Genomic DNA, 21,832 nt, shown 5'->3' on the forward strand with positions numbered 1-21,832 from the left:
ATCCCTCATTGACATTATCATTAGACATTTATAAAAAATAAAAAAAAGAACAATAGTGTCACAGTGGCTTACACTTGCATCACATCTCATAAGCTTGACAACACACTGTGTCCAATATTTTCACACATATAAAATAAGTCATATTTTTGGTTCATTTAATAGTTACATTATTGCAATCAGTTGATAAAACATTGTCCTTTACAATTATAAAAGCTTTTTACAAAAATCTACTACTCTGCTTGCATGTCAGCAGACTGGGGTAGATCCTGCTGAAATCTATGTATTGAATGAATAGAGAATCCTTTTGAATCGGGAAAAAAATCGTTTTTGAATCGAGAATCGTGTTGAATTGAAAAAAAAAATCGATATTGAATCGAATCGTGACCCCGAGAATCAATATTGAATCGAATCGCGGGACACCCAAAGATTCACAGCCCTAATAATTACTGATTTGCAAAAAATATTTTTAACCCAAATAGGTGAAATGAGATCATCTCCCACGGCACACCAGACTGTATCTCCCGCCACACTACAGTGGTTGAAAAACACTGATGTAGTAAATCCAAGATCGCATGTGAAGAGCCCTGCAGCCGTGAGACGCCATCATCGCCGTGTGATGGATGATGCGACGGGGTCTCTTGCCTGAAACCCGGCGAGGTCACGGCTAGCATGCAGCGGCTGCTGAAAGCCCAGACACACAGCTAACAACACAAGTGCTGTTTAAAGTGCCCCCTCCCCCATGCCCATAATGCCTAATTTATGACCTCCTGCCTCGCCATCAAACACAGTGTTGTCAGCAGCTGGCGGCCTCCTGGGATTCATTCACCTGGTGCCAGAACGTAGTCTGCACCCTCCTCATCATCATCATCATCATCCCTGATGTAATCACTTAGCCAGCAGGGCTCCATGACGTAGACGGCACCCTCACTTATCCTCCATGCGTCTAAATGACCTTAAAACAAAAAAGGCCTCCCTCGCCATCCCATCTCTTTCCATACCATTCCTTTGACTACTTTTTCAGAAGCCCTTGTCAGCTTCACTGCAAAAACTGAAATGTAAGTAAGATTAAATATCTCAAATAAGGGTGATATTTGCTTATTTTCTGTCTGATAAGATAATTATTCTCACTCAGCAGATTTTATGTTAGTGTTTTACTTGTTTTAAGTGTTTTGGTCCTAAATGATCTCAGTAAGATATTACAGCTTGTTGCTGAGATTTGATGACCTATATTGAGTAAAACATGCTTGAAACTAGAATATCAACTGTTGCAAAGCTGTGTCATCAACACTCACAAGTATAAAACTACTTTTTTAAAGTAATAATTTCTTACTTCAAGCAGGGAAAAAAAAAATCATGACTTTGACACAATCGTGTCTCATAATTAAAAAAGATGACAGCCAAATGGACTTTGCTGTTTTATTTTCAATGAAACAATAGAAAACACATACTCATATAGTAGTACAGTTGGCACAGTACAGTAAACTGACAGTTAATATTTAAACATTTAACAGGTGACATTTCTAACATTTTTGAACAGAAATAGTTCATGCACATTCAGATAAATTCTTCAAAATTACAATTAAAAAAAATGTTTGGCCGGGCTGTTTATATGCGCACTAATTGACTGAAAGAGCACTCACTTGGCGCGATGATGTCATGTTATCAATGGAAAAATGCATTTTTAGACAATATGATTTGCCTGAGCGGCTAGGAGACCCCGAGAGTAACAAGCGGTTGCCTTGTTGCCTTTCCATTAAGAACAATAAATTAGTTTTTAGTATAAGTTTGCTGGTTTCAAGAAATGTAATGCCGAGCGCATATCATTATGTCAAGATAATTGCATTAGCAATTACTTAATTTAAGAATTTTTTCAACATATTGAGCCAAAAGGTCTCATATTATTTTTTTCTACCAAGAAAAGTGCACTTGTTATTAGTGAGAATATACTTATTTTAAGGTATTTTTGGGTTCATTGAGGTTAGCTAATTTGACTTGTTTTGGAAAGTCTTGACAAGCCAAATTTTCTTGTTCTATTGGCAGATAATTTTGCTTAGTTCAAATAAAATACCCCTCATTTTTGTATTTTTTTTTTCTTATTTTTGAACACTGACTATATTGTAATTTTGGTAGCACGTTAGTATGGGGAACATATTCACCATTAATTAGTTGCTTATTAAAGTAAAAAAGACTTAATTGAGAGTTATTTGGACACTAGGGGAACATATTAGGGTTAGGGTTAGGGCAGGGGTGTCCAAAGTGCGGCCCGGGGGCCATTTGCGGCCCGCAGGTAATTTTTTAACGGCCCCACGGCACATTCTAAAAATATGATTAAAAAAATAAAAAACATAAAAAGTGGTATAAAAGAGCAAACAGGTGAAATGTAACAATAAAATGTTGCAATGTTTACTCTAATAACACAAAGCTGCCATGCAGGCTGTTTCTTTCTTTAAAAAATAATAATGAATCAAAATCAATGTCATTATGAATTATTGACCTATTCAAAGCTCCAATTACGTCACATTAAATATTCCACTTTGGAATATTTTTGGGGGAAAATGTTGCATATTTTGTGTCTGCCATATAAAAAACTAAGCTGTTTTGTTTAAAGAAGAGCCTAAAGCGAACAAACAAAAAACATAAACAACAACAAAAGTTATAATTGACGGATAGATCTGAAGTTGATCTTGAGACTATTGTGTTAAAAGTATGATTTATTTTTTAATACTTTACCGAGCAGGATCCTTTTGGATCCCCAATAATTTTAGTGGGACTTTTTTTTTTTAAGTGTCTATTTAAGTTGCTCAGAAATAATAATGAATTAATGTTGTTATGAGTTATGCTATGAACTCCAATTATTATATAATCTCAAATATTCCACTTTATAAATGTTATTGGGGAAAATATTGCATATTTTGTGTTTTAACTGGGTTTTCTTTGACAAAAAGAGCATACAACTTAAATCTTGAAAAAACACTTTATATTGACAGGTAGACCTAATGTTGATCTGGAGATTTAGACCTTGAATAATAATAATAATACTAAATAATGACACATTTTTTACATATTTTTTACCTAAACCCTTTGGGGTCCCCAGGCCTAAATGTATATTTTTGTATACATATATTGTATTGTTTTTTAAAATAAAAAATATCAAAATGTGCGGCCCTCACTGGAAAAAGTTTGGACACCCCTGGGTTAGGGTTACTAATAAGCAATAATTCTGAGATTATTGAGGGAAGACTCTTAGTTAATGGCTTACTGCTTGTATAATAAGGCCATGCAGAATAAGGCATTAATAATGACTAATTAAGAGCCAATATGTTACTAATATGCATGTTAATAAGCAACTAATTAATGGTGAATATGTGTTCCCCATACTAAAGTGTTACCCTAATTTGTTAAATATTCCCCTCTCGGTCCTACTTTCCTTCGCCCCTGAACGTGTCGCCATCCATCAGCTGAATGTTGCCTCGCAGAGATGGTGAAGAAGATCCTTCTCTTCTGTTCTGCTTGAACATCTCCCATATTTCCGTGCGCTCACCCAAGCCCATGAGGTGCTCCGTGCTGGGGTGACGATGTTACCACCAGGTCAAAGTTCACTATTAAATCAGTGTGGAAGAAGATCATTAGAGCAAGCAGAGGACTCACTGCCAGCATTTTTTCCTAACCCCCATCTTTATTGCTGCACCTTCACTCTCTTCCTTCTCCTTTTGACTCTTTTTTTCCCCTTCCCATCTGTAGACTTCAGACCCCCAACATCCCCCCCCCCCCCCCCCCTCAGACAGCAGACGTCCTCTGGAGGCATGTGAAGCGTGACGACGCGAGTGAAGGCTTCTCTGCATGACACCCTTTGACTTTTCCTCGTCTGTGACGGCGTGCGCTCGTCTTTCTGTGCCGTGTTTTCCTCTTTTTGCAGCAGGACGCCTGCTTTCAAAAAGTCAGGGGAAAAAAAATGGTCAAATTGATTGATTGGTTTAATTAAAGCCAGCGCGCCCGTGATCGTTTAGTAATGCCTGATTGGTTGTTTGGCCAAGTTGATGACAAGCGCTTATTTAATTAACTCCACAGTTAAATATTTACTCCCAGCAAATAAATAGGTGGCTCGTACGAGAAGAAAAAAAACTGTCCACAAGGAGAATGGATGATTTGACATTTGATTTTCATTCAAATCTTGTGTTCTTATATTCCAAACCCTTATCTAGCAGAGCTGGGGGGGTCGTGACTGAAAACTACCGTATTTTTCGGACTATAAATCGCAGTTTTTTTAATAGTTTGGCCGGGGGGTGCGACTTATACTCAGGAGCGACTTATGTGTGAAATTATTAACACATTACCGTAAAATATCAAATAATATTATTTAGCTCATTCACGTAAGAGACTAGACGTATAAGATTTCATGGGATTTAGCGATTAGGAGTGACAGATTGTTTGGTAAACGTATAGCATGTTCTATATGTTATAGTTATTTGAATGACTCTTACCATAATATGTTACGTTAACATACCAGGCACGTTCTCAGTTGGTTATTTATGCCTCATATAACGTACACTTATTCAGCCTGTTCACTATTCTTTATTTATTTTAAATTGCCTTTCAAATGTCTATTCTTGGTGTTGGCTTTTATCAAATACATTTCCCCAAAAAATGCGACTTATACTCCAGTGCGACTTATATATGTTTTTTTCCTTCCTTATTATGCATTTTCGGCCGGTGCGATTTATAATCCGGAGCGACTTATACGCCGAAAAATACAGTATATCACGATACATGTTTTTTATATTGATGGATATCAATAATTATGGATACTTTTTATGACTTGTTAAGGCCTGCCAATAAATACAGTAAATTAATTTCCAACTTAACAAGGGTGCTATTTATCTGTGGGGAAGGTGTCTGGTAGCCAGGTTAATGAGCGGCTAAGGTAATAAAATAAAATATATTTGAAGGTAGTATGGATTTGAGACACTAGATGGCAGTAGTGTATAAGCTTTTGAACACTACACTGAGTAGTTTGGGAAGCTACTCATTAAACCAACTCATTGGAAGTGTCAGGATGTTCCCGCACCAACAAAACTAAAGACAAGTTTATTTTATTGAGTTGATATACACTATATTGCCAAAAGTGTTTGGCCACCTGCCTTTTTACTCACATATGAACTTGAAGTGCCATCGCATGGAATTGTCCAAAATGTTTTGGTATCCTGGAGCATTCAAAGTTTCCTTTCACTGGAACTAAGGGGCCAAGCCCAACTCCTGAAAAACAACCCCACACCATAATTCCTCCTCCACCAAATTTCACACTCGGCACAATGCAGTCCAAAATGCACCGTTCTCCTGGCAACTTCCAAACCCAGACTGGTCCATCAGATTGCCAGATGGAAAAGCATGACTCATCAGTCCAGAGAAGGCGTCTACACTGCTCTAGAGTCCAGTGGCGACGTGCTTTACACCACTGCATCCCACGCTTTGCATTGGACTTGGTGATGTATGGCTTAGATGCAGCTGCTCGGCCATGGAAACCCATTCCATGAAGCTCTCTGCGTACTGTACGTGGGCTAATTGGAAGGTCACATGAAGTTTGGAGCTCTGTAGCAACTGACTGTGCAGAAAGTCTTTGCACTATGTGCTTCAGCATCCGCTGACCCCTTTCTGTCAGTTTACGTGGCCTACCACTTGGTGGCCGAGTTGCTGTTGTTCCCTAACTCTTCACTTTTCTTATAATAAAGTGGACTTTGGAATATTTAGGAGCGAGGAAATTTCACGATTGGATTTGTTGCACAGTGGCATCCTATGACAGTTCCACGCTGGAAATCACTGAGAGCGGCCCATTCCTTCACAAATGTTTGTAGAAACAGTCTCCATGCCTAAGTGCTTGATTTTATACACCGTGCCAAGTGATTAGGACACCTGATTCTCATCATTTGGATGGGTGGCCAAACACTTTTGGCAATATAGTGTATCAAGAGATTACAGTTTCTCTTTTTACTCCATGCAGAGAATCCACAGCAAGTCAGAACGACGGCGCAACCAAACTTGGTAGTTAATACTGTTACGTCATTGACTGTTCAATATTTTATCGAACACATTTTATATTGATATCGATTGTGTGTCTAATTGCGATATATAAAGATTAAGATTAAGATGAGTTTATTTCAAAGGGGACAGTGCAATTTCATAATACACATGCTTAAAAAAGCCAGAATTAATCATCTGTAGTCCCCTGGCCATGATGTAAAAAAGGCAGTAAAAAAGCACACAATACATTTACGATTTAATAAAAAAATAAAATACATCAGCACCTCCAAGTCCGAGTCCATGGTTCTCGCCCGGAAAAGGGTGGAGTGCCATCTCCAGGTTGGGGAGGAGACCCTGCCCCATGTGGAGGAGTTCAAGTACCTCGGAGTCTTGTTCACCAGTGAGGGAAGAGTGGATCATGAGATCGACAGGCGGATCAGTGCGGTGTCTTCAGTATTCAGTAATGTGGACGCTGTATCGATCCGTTGTGGTGAAGAAGGAGCTGAGCCGGAAGGCAAAGCTCTCAATTTACCGATCGATCTACGATCCCATCCTCACCTATGGTCATGAGCTTTGGGTTATGACCGAAAGGACAAGATCACGGGTACAAGCGGCCGAAATGAGTTTCCTCCGCCGGGTGGCGGGGCTCTCCCTTAGAGATAGGGTGAGAAGCTCTGCCATCCGGGGGGAGCTCAAAGTAAAGCCGCTGCTCCTCCACATCGAGAGGAGCCAGATGAGGTGGTTCGGGCATCTGGTCAGGATGCCACCCGAACGCCTCCCTAGGGAGGTGTTTAGGGCACGTCCAACCGGTAGGAGGCCACGGGGAAGACCCAGGACACGTTGGGAAGACTATGTCTCCCGGCTGGCCTGGGAACGCCTCGGGATCCCCCGGGAAGAGCTGGACGAAGTGGCTGGGGAGAGGAAAGTCTGGGCTTCCCTGCTTAGGCTGCTGCCCCCGCGACCCGACCTCGGATAAGCGGAAGAAGATTGATGGATGGATGGAAAATACAACATCACAACCTAAACATTTATCTTAGCATCAAAACAGGCTCATATTTTAGTGCTGGCAGCTGTAGGCGTTGATAAGCCACTTTTTCAATTGTTCAATGTTAATATCAATTCATTATCAATTATTACCAATCAATTATACTAATATCGTTTTATCAGCCCAACCATAGTTTTTGACATAAGTCGTTGTCGACATAGCTAAAACTATTAATTGCGTGCACATAAGGAGAATGGAAGATTTTTGTTGGTGGACATATTTTCATTTAATTATTTTCATGTTTCATACTCTTATCTAACAGGGGCCGTACTTATCAAGCTTCTTAGAGTGCCATTTTACACTTAAGTCCTGAGAATTTGCGAAATTTAGTCCTACTCTCAAACTTAACAATAAAAGCTTTTTATCAACGTTCTTAAGTCTAAGAATCACTCCTACTCTCCACGATATTTAAGAGACCTTCAGAGGTGTCTTAAGTGGTTAGGAGTTGCCAGCAGGGGATGGCACTGAGGCGAGAGAGACGTGCGCGAACGTTCAGGGAGAGGAACAATGTTTTTTTTTTTTTTGATGACGAGCAGCTGATCAAACGGTATCGTTTAGACAGAGCGGGTATTATTTTTGTCACAGATTTAATACTTTTCGATTCCTTGTTGATTTCTGCATGTGTCTGCAGTGGGCTAGTATATATAGAGCCACCCACACCAGTTTCAAATTAGTTGCCTAATTAATGAATTGGAAAGAAAATGTTATGACAGTAGCGTATGTGTGTGGCCGTGAGGTGAGTGACGTCAGTGAGTGTGTGGGCGAGAGAAGAGAGGGAGCGGTAGCGTGAGTGCCGGCGGGGACTAGTTTGTTTTGTATTATTTTGTAGTTTATTGTCAAAATATACACTCCCATTGTCCACTTAAATATTTCCAAGATATTTCTTTATTCTTAGACAACGGATTCCCTTCCGTGATTGGTCATTTCTATGCACACAGAAATGACGTCACCTAAAATTCCGTTTACAGCACATACTAATGTCGTAATTCAGCTCTGAGTGTGACACTTAAGATTCAGTCCTACACTTCGCTGAAAGTGTGAGTAAGACGCTTGATAACTAACTTTTAAGTGCAGCTTTCAGCGAATAATTTATTTACTCTTAAGTCAACTCTTAGCAGACTTCTTAGGAGTAATTCTAAGAAGCTTGATAAGTACGGCCCCAGAGCTGCGGGTTGTCAACATAAGTGACGTCCACCTGGGAGTATTGTTACCTCCTTGAGTGCAACATCCCAAGCTCATCAGTCCACTTCCCAAGATGGTTTGTGTCCAGACCCCCACCCCCCCCCCCCCACCACTCGACCCCTGCCTCCTGCTTCCCCACAGCCCAGAACTGTCAGGAACGTCACTGCGTCCATCGGTCACATCACAACCTACTTAGGAAATGTTTTGACAGGACTCGTCTTTGTCTGCGTGATAGGATGGGCGGCGGGGTTCACAGGTCATCTTCTTCATGGTGTCTCCACACACATTTTAATTGAATTTGGATGATGATTCATTGCTCCTAAACCCGGACCGTCGTGTCGGCCCCCAGTAATGAGAGTGCTCCACTTCACTTCCTGCTTCATCATTCTTCTTTGTCCACTTTAAATAAGAACCCGGGCCAAGTCTCGCTCTACTTCCTCCGTCGTTCTGCTTCTTCCTTTTTTCCTGCCGTGCCCTTAAAGACGAATCCATCCTGGTGAGATGAAGTCTCACTCGGCTGTAAATCAACGTCTATGGAGGTTCATTTGTGTCTTCATGACGAAAGCTTTGTTTTTGGCACTGAATTTATGTAACTGAGTTTTTTCACATCAAATTATGCTGACAATTTCATTGAAAAACAATTCAGTTTATAAAAATTCAGTGTAAAATGTCACTAAAACTGTCACTCAAAAAGTGCAGATTCTTACCATTGGAATCATTTCTATGGTTTGAAAAAATTCATCAGGCCGCATTGAAATGTTAATTATTAGAGATGTCCGATAATTGCTTTTTTGCCGATATCCGATATTCCGATATTGTCCAACTCTTAACTACCGATTCCGATACCAACCGATACCGATATATACAGTCGTGGAATTAACACATTATTATGCCTAATTTTGTTGTGATGCATTAAACAATGTAACAAGGTTTTCCAAAATACATCAACTCAAGTTATGGGAAAAAAATGCCAACATGGCACTGCCATATTTATTATTGAAGTCACAAAGTGCATTAGTTTTTTTAACATGCCTCAAAACAGCAGCTTGGAATTTGGGACATGCTCTCCCTGAGAGAGCATGAGGAGGTTGAGGTGGGCGGGGTTGGGGGAGTGGGCGGGGTTGAGGTGGGGGGAGTAGCAGGGGGTGTATATTGTAGCGTCCCGAAAGAGTTAGTGCTGCAAGGGGTTCTGGGTATTTGTTCTGTTGTGTTACGGTGCGGATGTTCTCCCGAAATGTGTTTGTCATTCTTGTTTGGTGTGGGTTCACAGTGTGGCGCATATTTGTAACAGTGTTAAAGTTGTTTATACGGTCACCCTCAGTGTGACCTGTATGGCTGTTGACCAAGTATGCCTTGCATTCACTTGTGTGTGTGAAAAGCCGTAGATATTATGTGATTGGGCCGGCACGCAAAGGCAGTGCCTTTAAGGTTTATTGGCGCTCTGTACTTCTCCGTGCGTCCGTGTACACAGTGGCGTTTTATAAAGTCATACATTTTACTTTTTAAAACCGATACCGATAATTTCCGATATTACATTTTAAAGCATTTATCGGCCGATAATATCGGCAGTCCGATATTATCGGACATCCCTATTAATTATGTATGCCCAGGTAGCCCAGTTAACTGCTTTTTTTATGCCGTGTCACGTGACTTCATACTTGGTACCTCATTGGCTGGTTCTGAGGCAGGATGGAGTGCAAGTGAGTCTTGCTTTTTGAAGCAGCAAATATTTTGACACTGAATTTTTCAGCACTGACTTTTTTTTTACACTGAATTTTTACACACTGACTTTAAAAACACTGAATTTTTTTCAATGAAACTGTCAGCATAATTTAATTCAATTCACATAATTCAACGCGAAAAAAAATCAATTACATAAACTTTGGTAATAGAGACCCAAATTAATCTCCGTAAGTGTCACGTCTTCAGTGTGTTGGCAAACACAAACAAGAGACAAAAAAAAGAGACAAAGAAGAATTAGAAATGAAAAAGTCAGGAGTGCTTGTCGTGTATCGCTCATAAAAACCCTTGCACACTTTGAAGTGTCCTCCAAAGGGCCACATAGCGAGGAGTCATTAGGACGCCACAGTTCGCCCAGGTCGTATCCAAACCTTGTTGCCTAGTTACCTTCTCCCCAGGTGACGGACAGGCTGCCCGGGGTCACGTGACAGCGAGATGTATGACAATACAAAGCTTTATCTGCCGCCACTTGACAGACGCAACCGAAAATGTGTGCATGGACATGATGAACGCACAAAGTCACTGCAGTGATCACATGTTAGATCAGCAGCCAATCACAGGCGGCATTAATGCAAAATATGTTAATCGCTAAAAAGGTGTCCAGTTTCTTCCCAGACGGACAGGAGGGCTGCCTTAATTGTGGCTCCGGGGCCATTTTGTCGTTGTTTTATTGCCCCGCTGCTAACTCTGCACATCAAGTTCAACACAACCCGCATCAGAACTTCACTCTGAAATTTCTGAATATGTGGAATGGCCCAAATCTCCTACAAACCAAAATCGTCAACCGCCTGTGTTACAGCAATAGGTCCGTAAACATCACAGTAAGCAGGGTCCTCAACCCCTAGGTCAGGGGTCCCTAATGGTCGATCGCGATTTTAACCCCTGAACACGCCTCACATCTAGGGATGTCAGATAATGGCTTTTTGCCGATATCCGATATGCCGATATTGTCCAACTCTTTAATTACCGATACCGATATCAACCGATATATACAGTCGTGGAATTAACACATTATTATGCCTAATTTGGACAACCAGGTATGGTGAAGATAAGGTACTTTTTAAAAAAATGAATCAAATAAAGTAAGATAAATAAATTAAAAACATTTTCTTGAATAAAAAAGAAAGTAAAACAATATAAAAACAGTTACATAGAAACTAGTAATTAATGAAAATGAGTAAAATTAACTGTTAAAGGTTAGTACTATTAGTGGAGCAGCAGCACGCACAATCATGTGTGCTTACGGACTGTATCCCTTGCAGACTGTATTGATATATATTGATATATAATGTAGGAACCAGAATATTAATAACAGAAAGAAACAACACTTTTGTGTGAATGAGTGTGAATGGGGTGGGTTGGTGCACTAATTGTAAGTGTATCTTGTGTTTTTTATGTGGATTTAATAAAAAAATAAAAAATAAATTAAAAAAACGATACTGATAATAAAAAAACCGATTCCGATAATTTCCGATATTAATTTTTAACGCATTTATCGGCCGATAATATCGGCAGACCGATATTATCGGACATCTCTACTCACATCAATCAATCAATTTAAGTTTATTTATATAGCCCTTAATCGCAAGTGTCTCAAAGGGCTGCACAAGCCACGACGACATCCTTGGCCCAGATCCCACATCAGGGCAAGAAAAAACTCAACCCAATGGGACAATGAGAAACCTTGGAGAGGACCTAGGCACATTACAGAAAAACCAGACCTGCAAAAATTTGAAAAAAGGCAATCAATCAGCCAATAATAAAACCACCACGCTTTGTGTTTAAAAAAACATATATATATATATATATATATATATATATATATATATATATATATATATATATATATATATATATATATATATATATATATATATATATATACATACATACAATATTCTCTGCACTATAAGGCGCACCGGATTATAAGGCGCACCTTCAATGAATGGCCTATTTCAAAACTTTGTTCATATATAAGGCGCACCGCATTACAAGGCGCATAGAATAGACGCTACAGTAGAGGCTGGGGTTACGTTATGCATCCCGTACTTGCGACACCTGTTGTGGCTCAATATTGGTCCATATATAAGGCGCACCGGATTGTAAGATGCACTGTCAGCTTTTGAGAAAATTAGAGGTATTTAGGTGCGCTTTATAGTGCGGAAAATACGGTATATATATATATATGTATATACATACATACAGTACAGGCCAAACGTTTGGACACCCCTTCTCATTCAATGCGTTGTCTTTATTTTCATGACTATTTACATTGTAGATTGTCACTGAAGGCATCAAAACTATGAATGAACACATGTGGAGTTATGTACTTAACAAATTCTTCAAAATAGCCACCCTTTGCTCTGATTACGGCTTTGCACACTCTTGGCATTCTCTCGATGAGCTTCAAGAAGTAGTCACCTGAAATGGTTTTCAATTCACAGGTGTCATAGTTTTGATGCCTTCAGTGACAATCTACAATGTAAATAGTCATGAAAATAAAGAAAACGCATTGAAATGAGGTGTGTCCAAACTTTTGGCCTGTACTCTGTGTGAGTGTGTGTGTGTGTGTGTGTGTGTGTGTGTGTGTGTGTGTGTGTGTGTGTGTGTGTGTGTGTGTGTGTGTGTGTGTGTGTGTGTGTGTGTGTGTGTGTGTGTGTGTGTGTGTGTGTGTGTGTGTGTGTGTGTGTGAGTGTGTGTGTGTGTGTGTGTGCGTGTGTGTGTGTGTGTGCGTGTGTGTGTGTGCGTGTGTGTGTGTGTTTGACGCATTGGTAGATCTTGCTTTGCCCTAGACCAGGGATCTAGGGCTTGAAAAGGTTGGTGACCACTGCCCTAGAATATGTAAATGTTCCCAGGATTCACTCGCTCACAAGATTTTCCCTTTGTTTGATTTATTGATTGATTGAAACTTTTATTGGGGCGGCGTGGCGAAGTTGGTAGAGTGGCCGTGCCAGCAATCGGAGGGTTGCTGGTTACTGGGGTTCAATCCCCACCTTCTACCATCCTAGTCACGTCCGTTGTCCTTGGGCAAGACACTTCACCCTTGCTCCTGATGGCTGCTGGTTAGCGCCTTGCATGGCAGCTCCCGCCATCAGTGTGTGAATGGGTGAATGTGGAAATACTGTCAAAGCGCTTTAAGGCTGCAGCTAACGATTATTTTTCTATCGATTAATCTATCGATTATTTTTTCGATTAATCGGTTAATCTATAGACTGTTGTTTTTTTTTCGATTAATCAATAGACAATTTTTCCTTTTACCGATTATTTTTTTATTCAAAATGAAGATGAAAAAATAAATGTAGGCCCGTTTTTTCAAAAGGCATGGCTTTTATTTACAAAAAAAAAGAAGTATGGCCACCCAGTCAACATTGACAACAACATGACTAAATATTCTGTAACAATGTAAACATTTAAAACTTTTAACCTTTAACAAAATTAAAAGTAGCTTATTTACTTTTTAATGTGCAAATATAAAAGTCAACATCCAGTGCAAATCTTAATATTTTGCAATAGTATAAGCATTTCAAAAGTAAAAGTATTGCTTATTTTGCTTTAAAATGTGCAAAAATAAAGATAAACATCCAATACAAAAAAGTGCAAAACGAAATATTCTGTAACAACAGTGTAAACATTTCAACAAAAGTGAAAGTATTGCTTATTTGCTAAAATGTGCAAAAATAAAGATAAACATCAAATACAAAAAAGTGCCAATCTAAATATTCTGGAGCACTGTAAACATTAAGTATTGCTTTTAAAATGTGCAAAATAAACATCCAGTCCAACACAGTACACAATAACCAATTCTACTCATTCCAGTGAGTGACTAACAGTTGTAAAGAAGAAAGGTTAGCATGTGTACATGCTCTGGTTCTTTTCTTGTTTACAATATTCCCAGCAGCTGAAAATAGGCGCTCAGAAAGGGTCGATGTGGCTGGAACTGAGAGGTAATTAGCCTTCACCTCAAGCCAGGGCCTGCGAGTGAGCTGAGCTGCAGTTTAAGTTTCTAGAAGGTCAACGGGCTCATAGTGATGTTACTAGTAGTTGACTGGGAGGTGTTTATTATCATTTGGGGAGAGTCCGCTCCCTGACGCTCACCTGCTAAACACCTATCTGCTCGACGCTGAAGCGCTGACTACATGCGCTATGAATACACACTGCTGATTGGCTGATAATGCTTCGTGTGTACCAATCAGATGGTTGTGTGGGTGGGACAATGCTGCGTGCTGAGACAGAGGCAGAGGAGCGAAGCAGCTTGTTAAGACTTTAGCAGCTAAAGTTAGCTTTAGCTTAGAAACTCGTTCGGTACACCCCCGTACCGAACCGAAAGCCCCGTACCGAAACGGTTCAATACAAAACACGTACCGTTACACCCCTAGCAGATACAAATGACACATTCATGTTTTTGTGTAATGATGACAACGTATGCTCGCGCGGACGATTGACTAGTTGATGGTTTTCTTTTCAAATGTTCGTTCATAGCCGTTGTGCTGCTATGATAGGCCATTTCCGCTCGACACAGTGTGCATACAACAACATTATTAGGCTGTGTATTGAAATACTTTCACACTTTTGACCACTTTTGGCGTGCTTTTCCCCCTCGCTCGCATCGTCTGCTTTGATCGTCTGCTTTGCGCTTCGCCATGACGGTAGTGTGACGTAAATATGCGACGCGTCGACGCACAAAAACGGCGTCGACGTATTTACGTAACCGATGACGTCAATGACGTCGACTACGTCGACGTGTCGTTTCAGCCTTAAAGCGCTTTGAGTACCTTGAAGGTAGAAAAGCGCTATACAAGTATAACCCATTTATCATTTATTTATCATTAGTAGATTGCACAGTACAGTACATATTCCGTACAATTGACCACTAAATGGTAACACCCGAATAAGTTTTTCAACTTGTTTAAGTCGGGGTCCACTTAAATTGATTCATGATACAGATATATACTATCATCATAATACAGTCATCACACAAGATAATCATCAGAGTATATACATTGAAATATTTACATTATTTACAATCCGGGGTGTGGAGGGGGGGGGGTAGGTTTGGTTGATATCAACACTTCAGTCATCAACAATTGCATCATCAGAGAAATGGGCATTGGAACAGTGTAGGACTGACTTGGTAGGATATGCACAGCAAGTAGTGCACATATAGAGAGAGAGATATCAGAGAGCATAAGAATAATTATCTACATTTGATTATTTACAATCCGGGGAGGTGGGATGTGAAAGGAAGTTTGTTAGTTTAGGGTTGAAGTTGCCTGGAGGTGTTGTTTTAGTGCGGTTTTGAAGGAGGATAGAGATGCCCTTTCTTTTACACCTGTTGGGAGTGCATTCCATATTGATGTGGCATAGAAGGAGAATGAGTTGTCAAATATGAATTAATTGAAAAGGAATTAATTAGCTTAATTAATAGACGATCATATTTTGATCCACGTGTTGTGAAGTGTACGTGTTTAATCAATAAACATGTAAAGGATATGAGAGTGGTGATCTCTGATCTAAGACAAGCTGATGAATTGTACATGCTCAATTCACACTTATGACGAATCTGGATCCGATCCAGATCAGAAGCCTCTGACTGCATTCACACATTTATTCTGTCAGAGTCACACTGGTGTCCTTATGGAACATATAAATTATATTTATATAGCACTTTTCTCTAGTGACTCAAAGCGCTTTACATAGTGAAACCCAATATCTAAGTTACATTTACACCAGTGTGGGTGGCGCTGGGAGCAGGTAGGTAAAGGGTCTTGCCCAAGGACACAACGGCAGTGACTAGGATGGCGAAAGCGGGAATCGAACCTGGAACCCTCAAGTTGCTGGCACGGCCACTCTACCAACCGAGCTATACCGCCCCATTGATGACATTTAGCTCCTCGTCTTCCTCCTAGCCTGACATGTTTGCCGTTGTATCGATTCGCCGTCTAATTGCCATGTTTTGCACGATCCGTCAGGCCCCGGGCGTTGTCGCGTTAAAGCTGTTTAATCCTGAGGGAAAGCTGAGATCATTCGACGGGCAACCAAATGACCTCAGACACGGCGACACCTTGACCCCTCTAATCTCTGTGCGGCATCGACACACACCTGCGACGCTTGTTGGTGCTGCTAATCCCCTGGTTAGCATCACACTCCCGCCTACAACATCAGTTTCTCATTTCTTTACACGCTGAAGCTATTTTGTCACCTTCAGAAATGATGAAAATAGAAATAATGGTAACACTTTAGTATGGGGAAAATATTCACCATTAATTAGTTGCTTATTAACATGCAAATTAGTAACATATTGGCTCTTAATTAGTCATTACTCTAAATTAAGTCTTTGTTACTTACAATATGTTCCCCTAGTGTCCAAATAACTGTAAATTAAGTCTTTGTTACATAGAATATGTTCCCCTCGTGTCCAAATAACTCTAAATTATGTCTTTGTTACTTAGAATATGTTCCCCTAGTGTCCAAATAACTCTAAATTAAGTCTTTGTTACATAGAATATGTTCCCCTCGTGTCCAAATAACTCTAAATTATGTCTTTGTTACTTAGAATATGTTCCCCTATTGTCCAAATAACTCTAAATTAAGTCTTTGTTACTTACAATATGTTCCCCTAGTGTCCAAATAACTCTAAATTAAGTCTTTGTTACTTAGAATATGTTCCCCTCGTGTCCAAATAACTCTAAATTAAGTCTTTGTTACTTAGAATATGTTCCCCTATTGTCCAAATAACTCTAAATTAAGTCTTTGTTGCATACAATATGTTCCCCTATTGTCCAAATAACTCTAAATTAAGTCTTTGTTACATAGAATATGTTCCCCTAGTGTCCAAATAACTCTAAATGAAGTCTTTGTTACTTAGAATATGTTCCCCATACTAAAGTGTTACCGAAATAATCAGTTCCAGGATCATAAAAGCTTTATTTGGTGTACATGCAACTTTGGAAGTCACATTTTAACGTACAAGTGTAAAACATACAAGCCTGCTCAGTGGCCTTGTGGTTAGGGTGTCCGCCCTGGGATCGGTAAGTCGTGAGTTCAAACCCCGGCCGAGTCATACCAAAGATTATAAAAATGGGACCCATTACCTCCCTCGGCATCAAGGGTTGGAATTGGGGGTTAAATCGCCAAAATTATTTTCGAGCGGGTCACCTGCTGCTGCTCACTGCTCCCCTCACCTCCCAGGGGGTGGAACAAGGGGTTGGGTCAAATGCAGAGGATAATTTCACCACACCTAGTGTGTGTGTGGCTATCAGTGGCACTTTAACTTTAAAAAGTGAAAGAAAAGGCGAACCACACGAGTAAATCACCAGAACGATTCCCGAGCGAGGCCACGGCTGCTGCTCACTGCTCCCCTCACCTCCAAGGGTGTTGAACAAGGGGATGGGTCAAATGCAGAGGATAATTTCACCACACCTAGTGTGTGTGTGTGTGTGGCTATCAGTGGTACTTTAACTTTAAAAAGTGAAAGAAAAGGCGAACCACACGAGTAAATCGCCAAAATTATTCCTCAGCGCGGCCACCGCTGCTGCTCACTGCTCCCCTCACCTCCCAGGGGGTGGAACAAGGGGATGGGTCAAATGCAGAGGATAATTTCACCACACCTAGTGTGTGTGTGTGGCTATCAGTGGCACTTTAACTTTAACTTAAATCCTCGGATGCTCGCCAATGTTGGCTCTTGTGAGACTTAAAACATATTTTTTATGCTTGAACTCTGAATTTTCCGGTCTTATTTTGACTTTAGCGCGTGTGCCGTAGCCGCGTGTTGCAGTGACTGCTAACATGCTGACCAGCTCTAATACCGCTGAGCACCTGAGCCACTTTCAAGAAAAAACACGTTGCTGTTTTGTTTCTTCACGCTAACGTTCAAGTAGCCGCACGCCCACAAGCACCCATATGTTTCCAAATGTCTTCCGTTGTCCTTTGTATCGCACACCGTCTCAGCTGAGGAAAGGTGTGATAGCACAAAGGAAGCACGCCAGCGGCACCTCTCTGTTACTTAGCCGCTAGCGTCCCCGCTTCGATCGATGGCGTGGCACTTATCGCCCTCATCATCTCGCCTCATTTTTCACCGCTTAGCAGGGCGGCTGCCTCTCTTTGTCAGCGGACTAAGGGCCGGGGCCCCCCTCACACCCCTCCCCTTTATCTGATAAGCTTGTCTAAGCTAACCGCTACAATGTTTATCTCTCTCTGTGTGTGTGTGTGTGTGTGTGTGTGTGTGTGTGTGTGTGTGTGTGTGTGTGTGTGTGTGTGTGTGTGTGTGTGTGTGTGTGTGTGTGTGTGTGTGTGTGTGTGTGTGTGTGTGTGTGTGTGTGTGTTCTTGTATTCCTGCCTTTCTTGAGACATCAACAAGAAAAAGCACCTTCCATATGAGGACCGGTGAACAAGTTAGGACCCAAATCATGGTCCCAATATGGAAAACCATTGCATTTAATAGAGTGCCAAATACTAGAGTCCGTGAACATTGCTCCAAAGTCAGAATTTTTTTTGTTGATTTAATGTGCATACAAAAGTAAACATGGACAGGTGCAAAGGTAGCAATATATGATAAAACAAGACGGCAGCTAAAGAAGGACTTCCGGTGCTGACGTAAGACAACCCGCGTCCCATAAGTGACCATAGGATGAACAAATACACTACGACACTAAGATTATAGTGGCCATTAACAGTTAGCTTCTACAGCTGGGTTGCCCAAAGTGCGGCCATCTGTGGTTCGTGACTCCTTTGTCATCGGCCTTAAGCACATTACAAAAAACAAAAAATAGACATCTCATTTGCACCCCTGGTGGTGAAATCTATCAAAATTAGGGTGGTGCCAAAAAGGAGGGATTTTTGAAATTGCCCGATTGCAGCTGAGATAGGCTCCAGCACCACCCGCGACCCCGAAAGGGATAAGCGGTAGAAAATGCATGGAAATTGACTGTGTCGGTTTTAAAAGTGCTCACCCTCTGGTCAACATATGAAATAACAAGTGTGTGTAAAAATGTGAAGTGCTCCCCCTCTGGCCAACATATGTAATAAGTGTAAGAAATTGAAATGCGCCCCCTTAGGCCAAAATTATTAACAAAAATAAATATGTACATAGAGACCCGCTGTAATAACTTGAAGTAAATAATGAAGATTAAAAACATAAAATTCAACAACAAAAAAATGTACTAAAATCTTACCTTTTTTATATTTGCATAGTATGTATATATTATTAATGTTGTAACTACAAATCTTTATACATCTAGAAAGGGTGGTCCTAAAGAGGTAGACGTTTTTCTCAGGTCTAAAGAAGGTAACAAATACAAGAATGTGTGTGTGTGTGTGTGTGTGTGTGTGTGTGTGTGTGTGTGTGTGTGTGTGTGTTCTTGTATTTCTACCCTTGTTGAGACATCAACAAGAAAAAGCACCTTCCATATGAGGACCGGTGAACAAGTTAGGACCCAAATCATGGTCCCAATAAGGAAAACCATTGCATCTAACAGAGAGCCAAATACTAGAGTCCGTGAACATTGCTCCAAAGTCAGAATTTTTTTTGTTGATTTAATGTGCATACAAAAGTAAACATGGACAGGTGCAAAGGTAGCAATATATGATAAAACAAGACGGCAGCTAAAGAAGGACTTCCGGTGCTGACGTAAGACAACCCGCGTCCCATATGTGACCATAGGATGAACAAATACACTAAGATTATAGTGGCCATTAACAGTTAGCGTCTACAGCTGGGTTGCCCAAAGTGCGGCACAGGGGCCATCTGTGGTTCGTGACTCCTTTGTCATCGGCCTTAAGCACGTTACAAAAAACAAAAAAATAGACATCTCATTTGCACCCCTGGTGGTGAAATCTATCAAAATTAGGGTGGTGCCAAAAAGGAGGGATTTTTCAAATTGCCCGATTGCAGCTGAGATAGGTTCCAGCACCCCCCGCGACCCTGAAAGGGATAAGCGGTAGAAAATGCATGGAAATTGACTGTGTCGGTTTTAAAAGTGCTCACCCTCTGGTCAACATATGAAATAACAAGTGTGTGTAAAAATGTGAAGTGCTCCCCCTCTGGCCAACATATGTGATAACAAGTGTAAGAAATTGAAATGCGCCCCCTTTGGCCAAAATTAATAACAAAAATAAATATGTATATAGAGACCCACTGTAATAACTTGCAGTAAATAATGAAGATTAAAAACAAAAAATTCAACAACAAAAAAATGTACTAAAAGCTTACCTTTTTTATATTTGCATAGTATGTATATATTATTAATGTTGTAACTACAAATCTTTATATATCTAGAAAGGGTGGTCCTAAAGAGGTAGGCATTTTTCTCAGGTCTAAAGAAGGTAACAAATACAAGAATGTGTGTGTGTGTGTGTGTGTGTGTGTGTGTGTGTGTGTGTGTGTGTGTGTGTGTGTCTGTGTGTCTGTGTCTGTGTGTCTGTGTCTGTGTGTCTGTGTCTGTGTGTCTGTGTCTGTGTGTCTGTGTCTGTGTGTCTGTGTGTCTGTGTGTGTGTGTGTGTGTGTGTGTGTGTGTGTGTGTGTGTGTGTGTGTGTGTGTGTGTGTGTGTGTGTGTGTGTGTTCTGAGAATGCTTACTTAATGGGGACATCTTTTTAAATGATAGTCAGATCCATTCTGAAGATGCCTAAGTGATTTTTAAGCTTCAGCCCATAAATTACTTTGTTTACGTGTTTCAAATATTGGTAAAAGAGAAAATACATTTTCTTAAAAAGTGAAACATTTGTTATCCTGGCATTAATAGTACTGTGATTCTGTATGGTATCCATCCTTAGTTAAAACTAATATATTTTTCCAAAAACAAAATCTGGTTTAGTGTTCCTTAGGATGACATTTTCATACAGCATGATTATAAAACATTATTACCTTAAAGTATGATTTACATTCAGAATTGTCCATCCTTCTACATATGGTAGTTGGAGTTGCAGACAACTTCATTACTGCTAAATAGCAGTTTTCAGTAATGTCACAGAAGATGCAGGATTTGCTTTAACACAGTGTTTCCCACACATTCATTTATTTGTGGCGGCCCGCCACGAAATAATTAAGGCCGTTACAAAAAACAAACAACATTTTTTTTTTTTTTTTTTTTTTTTTTTTTTTTACTTTTTTTGGATCCTGTCAAGCTTCTCAGGCAAATCATATATTTGATGTAAATGACCATATCGGCTGTTCAGATTTACTTTACAAAAGAGAAGTGTAGGATCAAGATTTTTGGAGCTCTTTGTTCAGTGGATCACATGTTTGATGAAGCTTTGTGTCTATCTACCACCACTACTGTTTTCTGTTTATTTGTTACTGACTGTGGCAGGACACCTCTGCCTCTGTTTCACTTTATGTTGCTGGTAAATAATATGGTTGTAGTAGTAGGCTAAAGTTAAATTATTTAGTATGCACTAATTAAAGGGGCAGAGCTTTAAGAGACATTTCAGCTTTTATATTTTGTATATATATTTTTTGTAAGAACCACAATTAATAAATATATTTCAGTGAATAACTTATTGTTCAAATCCGTATATAAATATGTACATAAAGTGTTGTAATTATATTGTAAAATGGATGGACGTTTAAAACAAAACTGTTATTATTAATTAGTAAGTATACATTTTTTGAGCCTTTTTAGAGAAAATCATATCATTGTAGTAAATTATGCAAATTACTTGATGATGTCATGGTGACCACGCCCCCACCGCCACAGGTATCTTGGCAGTTTATGGGAAACACTGTTAACATTTAAGTGGTGGAACTTCCTATAAGAGGACAGCTGTAGTGCTGTATTCTGAGGATCATGTCATATTTAATTTGAACTTTTTTTTTTTTTGAAATAGTCCTCAGTAGTCACGTACAAATTTGTGT

At 40.0% G+C, this 21,832-nt stretch overlaps 1 protein-coding gene across 6 annotated transcripts in view; it reads left to right on the forward strand.

Moving 5' to 3' along the window:
- The window catches only part of LOC133631076 (partitioning defective 3 homolog), a 412,449-nt gene that overhangs the window by 380,221 nt on the left and 10,396 nt on the right, over positions 1 to 21,832 (forward strand). The gene's annotated exons all lie outside the window — the stretch shown is intronic.

Source organism: Entelurus aequoreus, linkage group LG16 (genome assembly GCF_033978785.1).
Source record: "Entelurus aequoreus isolate RoL-2023_Sb linkage group LG16, RoL_Eaeq_v1.1, whole genome shotgun sequence".
Classification (NCBI taxonomy): domain Eukaryota; kingdom Metazoa; phylum Chordata; class Actinopteri; order Syngnathiformes; family Syngnathidae; genus Entelurus; species Entelurus aequoreus.